Here is a 19,552-nt window from a genome sequence, read left to right on the forward strand (position 1 = left end):
CCCAAGAAAATAAAATCTGTCACTATTTCCAGTTTTTCCCTATCTATTTGTCATGAAGTGGTGGGACTGGATGCCATGATCCTAGTTTTTTAAAGCTAATGTTGAGTTTTAAGCCAGCTTTTTCACTCTCCTCTTTCACCCTCATCAAGAGGTTCTTTAGTTCCTCTCCACTTTCTGCCATTAGAGTGGTATCACCTGTATATCTGAGGATACACATGTTCTAATTCCAGAAGACAGAATGTCATTGCACTAATTTATTTCTATTTTCCTCTCTTTCAGATGATAAAAAAGACAGGCAATCATGCTCTTAAAAAAAAAAAAAACAACTCTTCATGGAGGTGCCCAAGTGGTCTCTATGTAAGTATGACAAGCTTAAAAACAAAAACAAATTCCCAAAAGTGTAAATATGACACAACACTGTAAGTCAACTAAATTTCAATACTTAAAAAAAAATGTAAATATGGTCAACTGTGCCTATAACAAGAAATTCTGGGCATCTAGTCCACCTTCTTATATTTCTTTCCTACTGGCCTCCTGTCAAAAGTAACTTTTCCTTCAAAATGTACCAACTGCTGAATATGCCTAAAGTCTGCCAGAGACTAAAAATTAAATTAAACAAAGTGGCAAAACTCAAAAGAGAAATATTTTCAAGCTGATTGAATCATAAATTCTTCTAAAGGCCCTCCTAACATGCTGGGTAAACAGATATGTTCACGGATGCTGCTACAGGGAGGAAACAGGATAGCTCAATCCTGCAGCCCCTGAAGACAACGCTTGCCCTTTCTGAGTTAGCAGACTCTCAACTTTGGGCTCCAAGCCTCCGCTCTAGATACTTTTATCCCCACGAGATTTAAGAACACAGTCAATTCTTCATAGGTCTCATATTTTCACTCTCCTTCCACCGACTCTTAATTGCATTGCAAAGCCCTCTTTTCGGTTTGTCTCTGTGTCCACCAATGGCCCAAGGGTGGGGAGAGCTGGTCCATTCTGAGTCCGCATCTCCCTTACTAAGAAAAAACTAACCAAAAAAGAAGAAAAAAACAAAAACCTTCCAACAGTGGCCTTAGCACTCTCCTCTCATTTTCTCAGCCAAGAACTTTTTTAGCCACAATGTATTCCATCTCTACAAACCCTCCATGTCTTTTTTTGAAAAAACTTTCCATTTATATCACTATGGAGGCTTTCCCTAGGCCTCCACGGTCAGGTTCTTACCCGCCCCTAGACAGAGTGACTCATCCAGGAGCAAAGTCTGATGTGGGAGGCTGGGTTGGGAGGCAACCTCATCCGAGACAGCCACCCGCCACCCCCCAGCACAGCTCAAGCCCCAGAGAGTCGGGGCCCCTCTCTTGGCCTTTCTGCCAACTGGGATGCTGCAGAGAAGTGCTAGCTCCTGCCCACTTCCCCTAGCCCAGCTTCACACCTAAGGTCAGCCATGCTTCCAGAAGCCACCCCAGCCACTGGACCTCAGGCCTCTCAGTTCTGGCTTTCAAATCTCTTAAGGACATGCAGACCTGGATTTAGATCCCAGTTCAGTTCAAATCCTTGTGGCTCAGCTGGTAAAGAATCTGCCTGCAATGCAGGAGAGCTGGGTTCTATCCCCGGGATGGGAAGATCCCCTGGAGAAGGGAAAGGCTACCCACTCCAGTATTCTGGCCTAGAGAATTCCATGGACTGTATAGTCCATAGGGTCTCAAAGAGTCAGACATGACTGAGTGACTTTCACTTTCACTTCAGTTCAGATCTGTGGAATACCCATGAGTTAAGCATCACCCCACAGGACCCTGTAGTTAAACGCCTCCATCAAGTAAATTTCAGGCTTCCCTGATAGCTCAGCTGGTAAAGAATCCACCTGCAATGCAGGAGACCCTGATTCGAGTCCCAGGTTGGGAAGTTCCCCTGGAGAAGGGTTAGGCTACCCACTCCAGTATTCTTGGACTTCCCTGGTGGCCCAGATGGTAAAGAAAACACCTGCAATGCAAGAGAATAAAGAATCCACCTTATATGATCATGCCCACGATCAGTGAATTTCACCTGGGTCCCCAAAGCCCCCGCAGTATGTGCTTGCCTCCATGCCTGCCTGACCTTACCTATTTTCTTATTCTGCCTCATACACTGGAGACCAATCTACGTTTGCTCGCTTGAGGGCCCAGGGGTTCAGTTCTACACTGAGAGCTCCATGTACTTCTGTTATTTCTTTTCATTCTCACAACACTTGAGCAGGGCCAGGCACCTGCTCACACATTCTACATAATGACAAGCTCCGCCCAGAAGCCCTGTAACTTGCTCAAGGGGCCTGAGCTAGTAAAAAGTACAGATCTGTTTTGTTTTGTTTTGTTTTTACTCCTAAAGTTCCATATTATTTTCATACCATCTAGTGTTTCTGATGATCACTTTGGATTTGCAATAATGTTTCAAAATTAATTACCCCCAGGCTTTCTAATCATGCTCATAAATAGCAAGAAAGGTAAAGTCACAGAGTAGCCAGGGAAGCCGCCCACAGGCTTCAGTTTGGTAGACACTGGGTGGTGGGGGTGAAGCTGTGGACAGGCCTGAGCAGTTCTGGTCTTTGAAGACTTTTTTGAGTGTAATATTTTGAACTGATTTCAGGACACAAGTTGTCACCATCTGCCTGTGGGTGTTTAGTTTGCTTAATGACTTAAAAGGCATAGGGGCAGAGAGGAATTCAATCTAAGAATTTCGTAGGATCTGGGAGCCTTGACCCAATGACTTCTCCCCAGGGAGTTCAACAGCCTTCCCCACAATCAGCATCTCAGCTGGACGTCAAGACCCAACTCACTTTAATTTTACAACACTGGGATTTGAAGGAATGTGCCTCTGTGTGTAGAATGTAACTATCTGTTTCACATATTTCCAAAAATCGAATATTTGTGCCTAGGTGGTTTAACACTGCATGAGAAACTCTCAGGAATGGAGGGAGATGGGGAAATTGACTTTGAACTTTGTGGAGTGTTGATGCCAGCTCAGCTTCTTACCAGCTGACCTGAGGATTTCAAGATCCCAAGATATAAGCATGATCATTTAAAATAAACTCCAGTACATCAAACAAGACACACATGTTCAATACCCAATAAAATCCCAGATTAGTCAAATCAGAAGTATACCTACAATATCACAAAAATAAGAAGCAGTGAACAGTCCTTCCACCTGTAAGGCTATTCCGATTACACTGTCTTGGGAGTTAATATCTGTAAAATGAAGGAAGAAATCGGTGCCACTGAAGAACAGAGAGACGCACAAATTCTTTGAAATGACAGGAAAAGGAAAAGATCCCCAACTCTTGCTGAGGTCATCTAAGGACTTTAGAGAAACATGGAACAAAAGTGTATTACAGCTGCTGCTGCTGCTGCTAAGTCGCTTCAGTCATGTCTGACTCTGTGCGACCCCAGAGACGGCAGCCCACCAGGCTCCCCCGTCCCTGGGATTCTCCAGGCAAGAACACTGGAGTGGGTTGCCATTTCCTTCTCCCCCGATGCATCAAAGTGAAAAGTGAAAGTGAAGCCGCTCAGTCGTGTCCGACTCTTTGCGACCCCATGGACTGCAGCCTACCAGGCTCCTCCGTCCATGGGATTTTCCAGGCAAGAGTACTGGAGTGGGGTGCCATTGCCTTCTCTGTGTATTACAGCAGGGGTCCCCAACTTTGGGGATATAATGCTTGATGATCTGAGGTGGAGTTGATGTTGTTTATTTCTATGTAACCATAGAAATAAAGTGCACAATAAGTGTAATGAGCTTGAATCATCCAGAAATCATCCCTCCTCCCCAAGTCTGTGGAAAATTGTCTTCTACGAAATTGGTCTCTGGTGCCAAAAAGATTGGGGACCACTGTATTACAGACTTTCCCACAAAACCAGTTGCATGTATGCTACCTTAGCCATGCTTTATCATTCTAAGTTGACATCTAACTGGGTTCAGGAACCAGGCAGAAGAGAAGTAAATATACACAGTGTCCCGGTCATCCTTCCTATGCTTTTCTGACGTGCAGACTGAGTCAAGTTGCTTTGTTCTGTGCCTCACCTTCCTACCACGGCCACCTCCCAAAGTCCGTATTAACAACAGTAACGGAGCATGTAGACACACACTCCTGGGACTTGGGAAGAGCCTCCCAGCTCACGGAGGGGCAGCACTGCCAGCCTGCATCACAGCTGGCAGCATTCAGACCGCACAGACGCGTAACTCTCGGGGCGGGGGGTGGTTATTAAGACCGCAGGTAAAAGGACTTGATTTGTGCTGCACTGAAATCCTTCTGTTGTACAAACCTGCTGTGAATGTGAGGGAACAAGCCCAACGAGCTGCACTGTGTGCCCAGCCGCCGCAATCACCGTGTCATTGTTTTCTGTTGTCCAGCTGCCAAGTCGTGTCTGACTTGGCACGTGACTTGGCACGACTTCGTGAGCCCATGAACTGCAGCATGCCAGGCTTCCCTGTCCTTCACTGTCTCTTGAAGTAACCATGCAATATGAAATATATATACTGTATCTTCTTAAAACAATCATGTGTGTGTATATACATATACATATATACACAACATAATATTACTCAGCCATAAAAAAGAATGAAATATCGCCAAGTCAGGCAGAGAAAGACAAATATTATGTAAAATCACTTATATGTGGAATCTAAAAAATAATACAAATGATTCTACATACAAAACAGAAACAGACTTACAGACATAGCAAACAAACTTATGGTTACCAAAGAGGGAAGGGGAGGGATAAATCAGGAGGCTGGAATGAGCAGATCCAAACTACTATACATAAAATATATAAGTAATGAGGACTTACTCTATAGCACAGGGAACTATATTCAATACCCTGTAATAACCTATAATGTCAAGTAATCTGCAAAGATATATATATACACACATATAACTGAATCAACTTGCTGTACACCTGAAATGAACACAAACTGTATATCAACTATATTTCAATTTTTTTAAAAAGATGCCAAATTGGATTTGTAAGGAAAAAAACTCATTAGTAGTACACAAATCCAATTCTACCCTAGCCAGAACAACTAAACCAACAAAAAATTACCCCAAATCTCTCCTAATATAATTTAAATGAAACACATTATTATAATCCTGCTTTCTTATACACTTATACACAGTGAACTCTTAATTAACCAGACCTCCCCTAACTGGCACTCTGAATAACTAGAAGTTTTGTTCTGAATTCAGTCTTTAAGAGAAAGAAGCAATGGATACTCAAAGCATATCAAGTGCTGACTACAGAAAACATACACTGCGTTCTGGAGTCAGAGTGTCCCCTCACCCACCTCTCTAAAACTCTCATCTTTCTCCAGCTGGAGGAGTTTTCTTTGCCTGTTAAATTTTAATTCCAAAATTTTGTGATGGGTATCGGAGAAGGCAATGGCACCCTACTCCAGTACTCTTGCCTGGAAAATCCCATGGACAGAGGAGCCTGGTAGGCTGCAGTCCCTGGGGTCGCTAAGAGTCGGACTCGAATGAGCGACTTCACTTTCACTTTTCACTTTCATGCTTCGGAGAAAGGAAATGGCAACCCACTCCAGTGTTCTTGCCTGGAGAATCCCAGGGACGGGGGAGCCTGATGGGCTGCCGTCTATGGGGTCGCACAGAGTCGGACACGACTGAAGCGACTTAGCAGCAGCAGCAGCATCACATTCCCAAACCATGCATTCAGTCCTTCCTTAACATCCCAGATAAGTTTACACACACGTCCCTCTAGTCTATCATTTGTCATCCTGAATGACTGTGTGCATCCACACATCCGTTTCTGTCTCTGGACCAAGGGACAGGCCATTATCTTAGGGTTCCCACAGCATAGCGCATAGTAGGTGCTCAAAAAAAAAAAGCTTGCATTCGAGAATAAATAAGGAGAAACTGCTACAGAGCACAAGGAGCTCAGCTTGCTCCATGCTCTGTGATGGCCTAGAGGGGTGGGATGAGGGGTGGGGGGCGGAAGGCTCAAAAGGAAGGGGATTTATGAATACTTACACAGATTCATGTTGTACAACAGAAACTAACACAACATTGTAAGGCAATCATAATTAAAAATCACAATTAAAAATAAATAAGGAAATGCATGAAAAAACAGCTCTTTCTCATCTTCTATCTCCACATCCATAGAGATGAAAAAGACCCTGATGCTGGGAAAGATTGAAGACAAAAGGAGAAGAGGGCAGCAGAGAATGAGATGGTTGGAGAGCATCACCACTGACTCAATGGACATGAATCTGAGCAAACTCCAGCAGATAGTGGAGGACAGAGGAGCGGGGTGTGCTACAGTCCATGGGGTCGCAAAGAGTCAGACACAACTTAGCAACTGAACAATATATATCCATATCCACATTGCTGCACTGTGGTTCTTTGTTTCAGAATGATGATGATGTAATTTCCTAAACTGATAAAGATGCAAGGCCTTTAGCATAACTAAGTGCTAAATACAGATGCTGAAGTATTACAAGGCATCTCATAAAGATGTTCAAAATCATGAAATCAGGAGTTTCTAGTTAACACTGTGCATGCGTGCTCAGTCACTTCAGTCATGTCCAGCTTTTTGCAACTCCATGGACTGTAGCCTGCCAGGCTCCTCTGTCCATGGGGATTCCCCAGGCAAGAATACTGGAGTGGGTTTCCATGCCCTCCTTCAAGGGATCTTCCCGACCCAGGGATCAAACCCATGTCTCTTACGTCTCCTGCACTGGCAGACAGGTTCTTTACCACTAGCGCCTCACTACTTGTAGCTAATCTGACTGTTCAATTAATAAAAAGATTCTCATCCTGGAGGCACTCCAGCTAAAGAGAAATTGCTATTCTTACAGAGCATATATCCTGTTTGGATGAGAAGAAAAGAAAGTATGTCTCAACTCTTGGCAAGAGAAACAAACAACTGAATTCTGGCCTAAATCCTTGTTACAATCAATGACCTTCATTCCTGGTTTCATTTACCATGAACAGAGATAGTTATCAAACAGAAATAGTCAGCCAGTCACAACCAAAGACCAGACTGATTTTCCTAAAACAGCCTGTGTTATAAACATACCCATGTTCATGTAAGTGAAACAAAAGCTGAATAAAACAATATTTTCTTATTCTTACCTACAAAGGCGTGCGTGTGTGCTCGGTTGCTTCAGTCGTGTTCAATTCTTTGTGATCTATGGATTGTAGCCCACCAGGCTCCTCTGTCCATGGGATTCTCCAGGCAAGAATACTGGAGTGGGTTGTCATGCCCTCCTCCAGGGGATCTTCCCGACCTAGGGATCAAACCTGCATCTCCTACATTGCAGGTGGATTCTTTACCTCTGAACCACTGGAAAAGCCCCTTAGCTACATATGGTAACTAACATTTCCTATTCTTTTTTCTTTTTGTAAAGCCAGTTATAATCCAATGAACTGAATTCAAGATCAGATGGTGGGTCAAGACCTCAGTATGAAGAAATCTACCCTGTAGTCAAAAAATGACCAATTAAGTAGCACACAAGTCAGCTCCCTGAGTTATCCCTGATCCCTATTGATCACCAATGATGGTATACAGACAGCATACCAGTCCAACTTTTTTTTTTTTTTTTTTTACCAAATCTTATTTCACACTTCTAGAACAACACCACTGCCAGGGAATAATTAGAACAAGAAGAAAAATAAGTGATGTTTAACTCATAAATATACACTGAAAGTAGATCTTCCATGGGAGATGCATAAAATGAATGCCATCAAACATTTAAAGGCATTATACATACACGCAATGCTCATCATCTGACAATCTTCATGTCCTACTCCACCCCCCACCCACAAAGTTTTCCAAAACCCATTGTAATCTCAGTTGTCATTTTATCGATTGTCAGTCATCCAGAAAAAGTACTTCACTTGAGCTTCTACTCCTGATGACTCATTCTTGGGAAAACATCTCTTCTTTTTGAGTTATCTCTTAGGTAGGGAAAATAAGATATTTGAAAAATGTAGCATTTTGTGTAAAGCCACTTATAATCCAATAAACTGAATTCAAGATCAGATTGTGGGTCAGGAGCTAAGTATGAAGAAATCGACCCTGTAGTCAAAATATCATCAATTAAACAGCATACAAGTCAGCTTCCTAAGCTATCCCTGATCCCTGCTGTTCACAAATGATGGGAGGTCTGGCTATACAGACAAGGGTCTCAATTCAAAATTCCAAGAGCAGGTGACAGGGCCTGAGGACCCACATTTCTCATTTGTCCCCAGCCATTTTAACTCAGTGTTTCATACAAAACTAAGATAAAACTATAACTAGTAAAACGAACTCATGTTTCTATTCCAACAGTGGGAGGGTACTGATAACTGTAATTAGCTATGTCGACAGGGTTTATTGATAACAGCAAGGGACTTTACATAAATAATGTTCTGGTTTTTAAACCTTGATCTAACAAGGCTGCCTCTCAAAATTACCTTTTAAAAGGTTTAAAAGGAGGATGAAGAGCCCAGCTGTGGGCATACCTGCAGTGAATTCATTCATGTCACTAACTGGAGGGGCCACTGAATCCTTCTGCGCCCCCCACCACACACACACACTTCAAAACAGTCAAAAAATAAATAACTCAGAGGATAACACTGGTCTATTTTTGGCTCTCCAAGAAGAATGAATTGGTATCAAACCTTGGATGATTTGTCTATGGTATATATTGTTGTTGTTCAGTCACTCGGTCGTGTTTGACTCTTTGCAACCCCATAGACTGGACTGTAGCACAGCAGGCTTCCCTGTCCTTCACCATCTCCTGGAGTTTGCTCAAACTCACGTCCATTGAGTCAGTGCTGCTCTCTAACCATCTCATTTTCTGCTGCCCTCTTCTCCTGCCCTCAATCTTTCCTAGCATTAGGGTCTTTTCCAATGAATTGCATCAGGAGTCCAAAGTATTGGAGCTTCAGCTTCAGCATCGGTCCTCCCAATGAATATTCAAGGTTGATTTCCCTTAGTATTGACTGGTTTGGAATACATGTAATCTATAACTATGAACAAATATGAGAGTTTACTTTTTGACAGCATTTCACATTTTTTTACTAAACTTAGTCATCTTAAAAAAATATCTGGGTGATGGATGAAAGACTGCTGTTTGATAAAGCAGTTAAATAAGTGCCATTTCCAGGTGGGCGCTACGAAGGCACCTTTGCTTACGGGGACTTGAGTATGAAGGCACCTTTCCTTACAGGGACCTGAGTCACAGGACTGACTCCCACAACCCGTGGGCCTGGAAGCTTCCACACAGGCTGTCCCGAGCCCTGCCAGCGGGACCCTTGGAGCCCTCTGCCATTCTGCACATGAAACAGGAACTCCAGCAATGAGAATCTTTGCCTACTTGGGAGTGACAGCTGAAGGGGAACTGCAGGGCTCCAGCCAGGTTCCCAACTGGATATCATACACATGAGAAAGAAGCTTCTATCATAAGCCTTTCAGATCTGGGACTGATCTGCTCCAGCAGGAAAGAACTCCAGATTTCCTTTCCAGGAGCAGGTGACTATTACCACTTGTGTCTGGAGAAAAAGAAAAGAGCCTCAGGCTCCTCCAGAGAATACTAGCAAATTACCTGGAGTTTGTGGGAAGATGGATATTAAAAAAAAAAAAAAAAAAAAAAACACTTCCAGATGTTTATCACAGGGGTGTCACTTTAAGAAACAACACACCTTAAACATACTGACCTGACCCGGAAGAGGCAATCTAGCTCCGGACCAGATTTATTCGAAGAGTCTGAAGTCTGTTTAGGTGTGGACTTAAAACCATGGAAATGATGACGATTAACTGCAATTAATTGAGTAATTAAAGTCTTTGTAATCTTTGCAGGTGTTCATATTGTTCCATTTTGTTTTTACAAATCGCTTTAGATTATAATTACAAGGAATAAGCCACTGGAAGTGAAGGTTGTTCATTAGACACTAAAGAATAAGCTGTAGGAAATACAAAAATGAAAATGTCACCATTTAAACATGGTGACAAGTTTTCAATCATACCCAAGGAGTGATACTGAATTCAATATAATTTACAGGAAAAAACAAAAACCAGCTACTTTGAAAACTGAAAGTTGATCAGTTGTGTCCAACTCTTTATGACCCCATAGACTGTAGTCCATCAAGCTCCTCTGTTCATGGAATTCTCCAGGCAAGAATACTGGAGAGGGTTGCCATTCCCTTCTCCAAGGGATCTTTCCCACCCAGGGATTGAACCTGGGTCTCCTGCATTGGAGGCAGATCCTTTACCTTCTGAGTTACCTTAGGGGTATGCAAAATATAGCCCAAACAAGGTTCTGGAATAATACAAGGATTTGCTCAGAATTTAGAGGCAACAATGGAATCAGATTTGGCTTAAACATCTTAAAATCTCTCAAAAGCTTCTACCTGTTATACTTCCAAGAACCAGAAGCGGAGTGAGAATGTAGAATTTTCCAGGGACAAGAAAGTGATCCTCTTTTAACAAAGGCTCACTCTTTTGTTGCCAAATGTGAAGCAACAGAGATTAAGAATAGGAATGTGGGTTCAAGTTCAGCAGTGTTGCTAAATGTTTTGAGAATGCAACGACGTTTCTTAAATCAAGGACAAATGAAAGACCCTTGACACAGGGGTACTTCCTGCATCTCCACGGACATTACTGACCTTACCAGCCTTCTGGCTTTGGTCTGGATTTTGGCCACTATTTGGGGGAAACACCTGACATGTGTTTCACCCGTTTGTAGAGAAAGGTAAAGAAAATTAAAATACAAATACAGTCCGACCTCATCAGTCGTGGATTTCCTATTTGTGAATTCACCTACTTGCTAAAATGGCTCTGCTGCTGCTGCTAAGTCGCTTCAGTCGTGTCTGACCTTGTGCGACCCATAGACGGCAGCCCACCAGGCTCCACCGTCCCTGGGATTCTCCAGGCAAGAACACTGGAGTGGGTTGCCATTTCCTTCTCCAATGCATGAAAGTGAAAAGTGACCCCAAAATCAATAGTGGCGGCATTCTGTGGCCATTTGAGGACACGAGTAAAAGGGAGAAAGAATATTTAAGTCCCAACATGCATGCTTCCAGCTGAGGTGGAACAGAGTGGTGCTCTCACTCTATAAACCAGTATCCTCTTGCAGTCAATTTATTGCCATGGTTTTTGCATTTTTTGTTGCTGATTTTGCTGTTGAAAATGGCCCCAAGCACAGTGCCAAAATGCTATCTAGTGTTTCTGAGCTCAAGAAGGCTGGGATGTGCCTTATAAAGAGAATATATGTGTTAGATAACTTTTGTCCAAGAATGAGTTATAGGGCTGTTGGCTGTGAGCTCAATGTTAATGAACCAACACTAACTTATTAAATGAGGTCTCTTTAAACAGAAACACACAGAAACCAAGGTTATGTATTGACAGGTGGATGAAAATGTGACCAGAGAATCACAGACACCTAAGCCTCTTTTCCTCTAAGAACAAGAGCTCAGGATTTGCTAATTAAGTGTTCATGGTGACTTCATACGTCTAAAAATGCCAGTGAATATAGCTTTCAGGAGCATCTATTGTTTCAGCAATTGAGGCACACTAGAAAACTGGATCAGATCTGGCAATAGAGTTCTATTTACAAAGTTACCACCAGGAGAAAATGAGCGTCACTCTTTCAATAAAGAGCAGCCGTCCCAAGGCCATCCAAGCTTTCCTATCAAACCAGCAACTCTCGGCAAATACACTGAATGGCCTTTGTGAGACTTAGTGGTTTTGGAAACGACAGAGCCATTTCCCACAGATCATCTGCAAACCTACTGACCTTTTACACCATGTGGCTGCCTGCATCCCAAACCCTGAGTGATGCCAGCCAAAACCCAGACCACAGCCAGAAGCTCATCAGTAACATCAATGGAAATGCAGAAAGTGTGCCTGGGTGGAGGGGTCTTTCCCTTGTCTTTGATTTTTAAAAGCATTATTGCCTTCTCAAAAAATTAAGCAACACTGCTGAAACTTAGCCCAGATTCCTATTGTTAATCTTTGCTGGTTTTTCTACAGCAATAGACTAGCAAGCCAGGAGGTTAAAAGTAGAGAATCATTTCCTGGTCCCCAGAGAATCCCCAGTTCCAGTTCCAGCTCTAACATATATGAAAAGGTAAAAACATTTCTAGAAATTTTAGGACTATTTAACCCAAACCCGATTCCATCATTTCCTCTAAATTCTGTGGGCATCGGTGTATTATTTCTACCTCCTGCTTTAGGCTATATTTTATCCTCACCCTCAAGTAGCCTGTTTTTTACTGTAAGTTATGTTGAATTCAGCATCCTTTTTTTCTTTTCTTTCTAAACTCAGTGAAAAGCAATGTTAGTATGATCACAAACAAGCTGCTTGGCTGAGAACTCGAATCCATTCTGAAAAAAACCCAGGCAGATAAGTGTCCTAGAATATTAACTGACACTGCCAAGATGGAGCCACGTCTAACCACGAACTGTGTGTATTTATACAAAACTGTCAGAGCTTCATGAGCTATTTTCTTCGAAAGTCCCATTTTCCCATAAAAGCAAGAATTCAAAGTTTATTACTAGAACTACTTGTTCTACTGAGTAGAAAATTCTTCTGTTTCCAAATATAATGAAGAACATCAAGAATTACAAGTAGAATTGAGTCAGTAAATGACAGCTTGTAGAGAACGACATTTTCATCTATTAAGACAATTACTGACGAATGTGAAGATGAATATGTAACTTAAGTAGATGGATATTTCTTCAAGCATTCAGACTCCTGAGATAATTTTAAAGCAGCAATTTGCAAGCTTTTTCACCCTCAGGACAATTATTGAAAAAACCTGGGAAATATTCAAACTCCATATCTCTTTTATAAGTTAGAAATTGGCAGGATTTCCAAAGAGATGAAATATTCCTTTATTTTTTAACTGACTACATTGTTGCATGTATTATATCACAGAACTGTTAAATTTCAGAGCTGGGTGGGACTACCATGCTTCAATTGGGGGTTATCAAAATGTGGCTGTAACTAACAAGAAGGGCATCTATCAAGGGGTCTGTAAGCCCTTCTCTATGTCCAGACAACTACAGGGCACTTCATGGTAACTAAAGCATGGACCCTACTATGTGGTATAAAATATCACCTTTTACTTATAGTAATTACCAATCCCATTTTCATAATGTCCTGGCCTCAGGACCATGGAGGAGAGAGGAGAGAGTTGGGAACGGGCAGGGATGAAGCTAAAGGCAGGCCCCAAGGATGGGGTAGTCAGAACAGTGGCTCCCAAAGTTGTCCTTGTCCCCACAACCCATGAGCCTGACAGGTTATTGGCAAAAGAGACTTGGTAGATGTGGAGAAATAAAGGATCTGGAGATGGGAAGGTGAGCCTGGAATGTGCAGTGTAATCACAAGGCTCCTTAAAAGACCCAGAGGGAATTCCTTGGTGGTTCAGTGGTTAGGACTCAGCGCTTTCACTGCTGAGAGCCTGGGTTCAATTCCTGGTCAAGGAACTAAGATCCTAAAAGCCACTTAATGCAGCAAAAAAAAGAAAAGAACACATATTAAAATTATTCAGTAAAGATCTTGCTTGTGGAAGAGCAGTGATTTGGGGTGGATCATTGCTGGGCCTGGCAACTTAATCTTTGCCTGCCTTGTGTGCTACCTGCTCTGTCATGTCCAACTTTTTGCAATCCCATGCACTGTACCCTGCCAGGCTCCTCTGTCCATGGAATTCTTCAGGCAAGAATACTGGAGTGGGTTGCCAGTCCCTTTTGCAGGGCATCTTTCCAACCCAGGGATCAAACTGAGGCTCTTGCATTATAGGCAGATTCTTTACCACCTGAGCTACCAAGGAAGCCCTGCCTGCATGGTGGGTAAATACAAATTTAGTAAATGCTCTGTGGCTCTCGACAGGTGATGCATTATCTTTAATTTGACCAGGTGATTAAACCTGCTTTCATTAAAACATATGACTCTCCGGTTCCCTTGAAAAAAAAAAAAAAAGAAAAGCTATTAAAAAAATAATAAAATTTCTCTTGATAAAAAAAAAAGCCAGAGAAGGAGAAGGAGCTCTCATGGAAGAGAGGAAGATGGCATACTGATAGTTTTGAAGGTGGAGGAAGAGGCTGGGAACCAAGGAGGGCAGGTAGCCTCGAGGAACTGGAAAAGGCAGGGAAACATTCTCCCCTAAAGCCTCCAGGATGGCGGCTTGGAGTATGCCTTGATTATGTAGCCTAGTACCCCCACTTTGGACTTGTCACCTCCAGGATACTACATTTGCACTGTTTTAAGCCACCATTTTTATGGTAATTTGTTACAGCAGCAACAAGAAACTAATACAGAAGCCAACATCTAACTGACGGCATGTAAGAAGAGAATGAGACAGTGAGATGGGGCAGGATCCAGGCTGTCATCGGTACTTCAGGGTAAGTCAGGGACCTCAGTCGTTGGAAACAGAATCATAGTGATTGGGGCAGGGTCTTGGCTGAGTCTCTAGGAAGTGAGGTTTGGCAACGGGTAGGTAAGTTTGGGCCAGGACCCTAGTCCCAACAGGGACCCCACCATATAGATGGAAACCATGGTGGCTGCTCTGCCTCAGTGCCCAGGCATTCAAGCGGGTGGTGAGAGGACAAGCAGGCAGTGAGTTCCTGCCCTCCTTCTGCTGGAACTTCCGGGAAAAGAGGAGAGTTCCTTCCACAAGGTGAAGATACGAGTCTAGGGCTGTCAGCTGGAAGAACTGCCTAAAAAATAAAGAATCCAAGAGGACACAACTAGATGATGGAAACAGATCCAGACAGAAATCCAATTGCGTCAAGAAGCAAGTTTGACCCCTGATGACTTTTAGTTTTGAAGCGATACTTTGTGCTTAATCCAGTGTGAACAGGGTTGCTAAGTGAATGAGTCCTGAATAATACACAATCATTAAGAAAATTCTCTCTTTTCACATAGAAAACATCAGCTCTCTGGCATTTTGCTTGTTTAGTCGCTAAGTCGTGTCTGACTCCTTTGCAATCCTACAGACTAAAGCCTGCCAGGCTCCTGCCAGGTGAAAATACTGGAGTGGGTTGCCATTTCCTTCTCCAAGGGGTCCTCCTGACCCAGGGATTCAAATCCACATCTCCTGCCTTGACAGGCAGATTCTTTACCACTGAGTCACCAGGGAAGCCCATTTTAATGAGGGCAAATAAATTTGGGGGGAAGCAGATGGAGAGGAGAATAAAGGCTGGAATGCATGAGTCATGTCTATTGTTAAGCCAGCCCAATACTTTAACACTTTTAAATACTTAAAAAATTAACACATAGGAACTGTATAACTATAGACATACATACAAAACAAGTAACCTGTTATTACAGTAGTTCCAGGAGAGAATGGATGAGGCAGAATAAGCAGGTTTAGCATTGGCTAGTTTGAAGTGTTTCTGTGATGAATGATTTAGTTTGAACAATAGCTAGGGTGTAGGGGTTGTCTTAAATTGTCTGGCCCGGGAGGATTAGAGGAGTGTTGTTCCTGAAAGTAAGAGCCCCACAGAGGAGGAGGTTAGGGTGTGGGCTCTGGGTCGGCTGGTCTGCATACAGAAGGCATGATCATAGGTGAGTCATGGACTATCTCTAGGAACTGGCTGATGCTGGGAGGGGCAATCCTTCCAGCATTAACAAGGCCCCAAGATGTCAAAACTTCAGAAACACATGGTTAATACACTTATATTATCCCATAACACTTTACCCATGAGCTATTTTCTTGTTAATGTATTTGTGTTCTGTTTATTTTCTATTAGCCCCACTGGAATGTAAGCTCCTTAAGGCAGGATAATCATCTGCCACATTCACTGCTAATTCCCAGCACCTACTACCGGAGACGATGCTTGATTCATGTGTATTGAAAGAATGAATGAATTTCTCTCCCTGGAATTGCTATTTCTGTCCCTTGCCCATTTTCCTATTTAACAATCCCTTGTACTTTTCTTATTGCTTTGCACTTTAATGAATACAAAAATTAAAGCTTGGTCAGTGATGTGTTTTGCAAATATTTTTTTCAGTTTCTCTTTATTTTTTAAGATGGTCTTAGCCATAAAGAAGTTTTAATTTTTATTTTCATGTAGTCTCAAAGTTATCAGTATTATTCTTTATGGCTTCTGAGTTTTAGGTCAAGCTTCTGCAGCTCAATATGATATAAAATAGCATGATATTTTAGTGTTTCATTATAATTAATCTTTGGGGTGATTAGAAATGATTTTGTATGGAGAAATAAGGTGGAGATCTACTTTTTCCTAAATTACTAGCACTATTTATTCAACAATCTACATTCCCCACTAGTATAAAATACATTCTTTAACATATACCAAATTGTGTATGTATGTGTGCGGGTGTATGTTTATGTTTTTATACACACACATGTTTATAAACCCAGGTCTCCCACACTGCAGGCAGATTCTTCACCAGCTGAACCACAAGGGAAATCAAGAATACTGGAGTGGGTAGCCTATCCCTTCTCCAGCAGATCTTCCTGACCCAGGAATCGAACTGGGGTCTCCTGCATTGCAGGTGGATATAAATTGGGAAGGGCATATTTTTTTCTGAACTCTCTATGACCCCTGACTAGTCTTATATCAATATCACATATTACCTAAATCACTATGAACTAATAGCCTCTATTCTAACTAACAAGAGACAGGCCACACTCTATTACCAGATCATTAAAGGGGCCAGTTTTGCAGCTGACGTGAACAGCTGTATCAAAATACAGAAATACCTGTGAAGGGGAAGTAAAATTACCAACGTGTAACCCCCCAACACATGAAATCAAACAGATACTCTGTTAATATAGCCCTTGTGATAGAGCAAAAGAGTTCAATCATTTGGTTTAAATCACTTTACCTTAAAAAAAAAAAGCAAAATAGGAACTGCCACATCTGTCTCATCTCTCTTTGGAGCCAAAGGTGAGTCTACCAACCTATGTCAGCCTCAGGGCCAAAGTGAGCTACACCAGAGGGCCAGGGAATGGGTCCCCACAGCTACAGGGGGGTCAGGGTCACTTTTCTTCATCATTTCTGACCATCTCAAAACAGACACCTATAGGATGTAAATGTTGGTTTGGTTATGGAAGGCTTCCCTCTCCTCCTCTTCATTTTATTCACAGAATTTAATCTTGCAGATTAAAATACAGAGAAACTGAGCCTGTGCCAGGCATCAAACCTCTCTGTCCGGAGTCCTTCCATCCCCATCCACAAATGCACGCTCACACTGAGGCCTGACCACCTTCATTCAACTTCTCCGCGTATAACATCTATGTCACGTATCAGCCCAACTTCTGGAAGGCCCTACCCACCATGACCCTTTGTCAGTTTCAAGCATCACTTTGAGGACAACTTTCAGGAATCTGGGGGAAGGAAGAGGGAGCTTCCTGCCACCCTCTGTGCCGTTTGTTGTTTCAGGAATGAGTGCTTCAGCCACGCGCGTGTGACCATCTGCGTGTGAAACAATGGCGGTGAGCTCTTGTCAGCAGGAGCTATAACCTGAGTTGCCTTCAGTAGCTGGCACTGAAATATTAAAGGAGTCAAGGCACACACAGCGTGTGGAACAGTGGCTGGTCCCGCAAGTGCTCAACACTCGGGAGTCTGTCAATATTCTTGCCAGCTCTCCATGATTCTCGTCAAGTCTACAGTCGTGTGACACATGGTCCTGGGGCGTTTGAATGAAGCTGACAGGTCCCAGTGGACATCAGAGAGAACCCACCAGTCCTCAGTGCATAGATTACGGTCAGAGTTACTATCAAGACAAGTCATAGCAATTTCCCTGGTGGTCCGGTGGCTAAGACTCCACCCTTCCAATGCAGGGGTCCCTGGTTCGATCTTTGGTCAGGGAACTAGATTCCACATGCCACAACTAAGACCCATCATAGCCAAATAAATAAATTAAAATATTTTAAAAAGACCAAACTCATAAAACAATATAAATATCTCTCAGCATCCACGATCCTGGCACATCGAAGAGTTCTCTGTGTGTTGTCTTACTTACTTTTAACCTTTCAACGAAACCGTGAACCCCTGAAGCAGAATGAACCATAAAAACGACAAACTAAACCTCATTTTGCTTTCTACCTAATGATAAACTGAATACAATGAATTTTATAAATAGTAGGCCCAGTTCAAACCAGTTCCTAATATCTACACTTCTGTAAGAAAACCACTTCATATATGCTTTTACCCGAGTTTTCTGTTCAACTATACTTTAAATTGTAGATGAGGGGTGAAGGTGAGAGAGAAGTGAAACCTCTTTATGAAGCTGTCAAACTGCCATGACGAGAAATAAGCTATTAAAGAGTATACTTTATTTAGTTAATGAGCCTATATAACCAACTAATAGAGATTAAGCTTCATCTGAAAGGGGAGGGAATGAGGAAGGGAAGAGAACTGAGTGAGTGATGAGAGCTGGTTGCCAGGGAAACTTCCTTTATGAAAAAACAGTCACCCCACAGGGTGGTCATAATTTTTCTCCTTTTCAGTTTAATCCAAGTTGTAGGAAGCAGGAAGTCAAAGGGGTGGGGGGCGTTAATCTCTCTCCTCTAAAGGCTTATATAAGATGGCTGAGAAGGGAACACTGTGCTTCCTTTCTCAGAAGCATAAACAGTCTTCTAAAAAATCTGAAAGAATATAACTCATTACCCAGACATCTGAGGATAAGTTGAAGCTGTAACCGTTTCAGAAATTAAAGGAATTCTAGGCCCTGAAGGATCTACACCATCTCACTGACTTGTGATCAAGGAGTTCTGGATAAGTTTTCTATCCAAACGTGGCAGGGGAAAATCTGCCAATATTGTAACAGTAATATTAGGGGATCAAATTCTATTGACTTGTTTGTAATTCTTAAAATCTTTCGTTCCATAATTTATCTTCAAAAAGCTAAACAGGAGTTGGTAATTAGCGACTGGTTTGCATTTATTCTTATTTCAATCAATTACCACTTTTTCAAGGATGAACGCAGACGTGTGTGGCCAGAAGCCCTCGCACTATGAATGAGTCATTCACACCAAATGAAGTTTTATCAACTGACCCACTCATCCACCTGCTGCCAGGAGGGCGTCAGGCCTGGAAAGAACCAAACGGCCCCTAGAAGGTTACTCTGGAAAACAAGAGGACATATGTCACAATGGTATTTTTCTAACCTTACAAAAGAATTAGAACATGAAAATACTTTCTCAGCAGAGCCTGGATTGAAATGGTATTTCATTCATCTTAGTCCCGGCTGGTTTTCATCGTGTCCACTTCTGGGGAGCACAGATGATCTGTTTTCAAGCAACTTTAACATATTGGACACCTGAATATATATAGGTCATTAATCAAATGTATTTTCAGCCATGCTTAAAGTCACAGAAGTCTTGAAATCACAAGAACTGAGACAAGACACACTGTTCCTGGGCTTACTAGCCACGATGTTCCTGAGACAGTGTCAGGGAAGAACATGAGGATAATTGGCAGAGAAGCACAATTTGTTACAGCCACACAGATCTTCAATGGGAAAGCCAAGCTTCCTGGTTATCACAGTCCTCAGCAGCTATTAACTTCAATGTCCCCCCTCCTTTTTTAAAATTTATCTCCAGAATATAGAAAAGGGGTCTTTATTTCAG

The 19,552-nt window shown here is 42.3% G+C and overlaps 1 protein-coding gene and 1 non-coding gene across 5 annotated transcripts in view; one reads left to right on the top strand and one right to left on the bottom strand.

Annotated features, from left to right (window-relative positions):
* CAMK1D (calcium/calmodulin dependent protein kinase ID) overlaps nt 1-19,552 on the bottom strand; it is a 475,082-nt gene that overhangs the window by 116,884 nt on the left and 338,646 nt on the right. The window lies entirely within an intron of this gene.
* TRNAE-UUC (transfer RNA glutamic acid (anticodon UUC)) lies at nt 13,367-13,439 on the top strand. The gene has a single exon. It is a non-coding gene; the product is annotated as a tRNA-Glu (tRNA).

This window comes from Bos indicus, chromosome 13 (genome assembly GCF_029378745.1).
Source record: "Bos indicus isolate NIAB-ARS_2022 breed Sahiwal x Tharparkar chromosome 13, NIAB-ARS_B.indTharparkar_mat_pri_1.0, whole genome shotgun sequence".
NCBI classification, from domain to species: Eukaryota; Metazoa; Chordata; class Mammalia; order Artiodactyla; family Bovidae; genus Bos; species Bos indicus.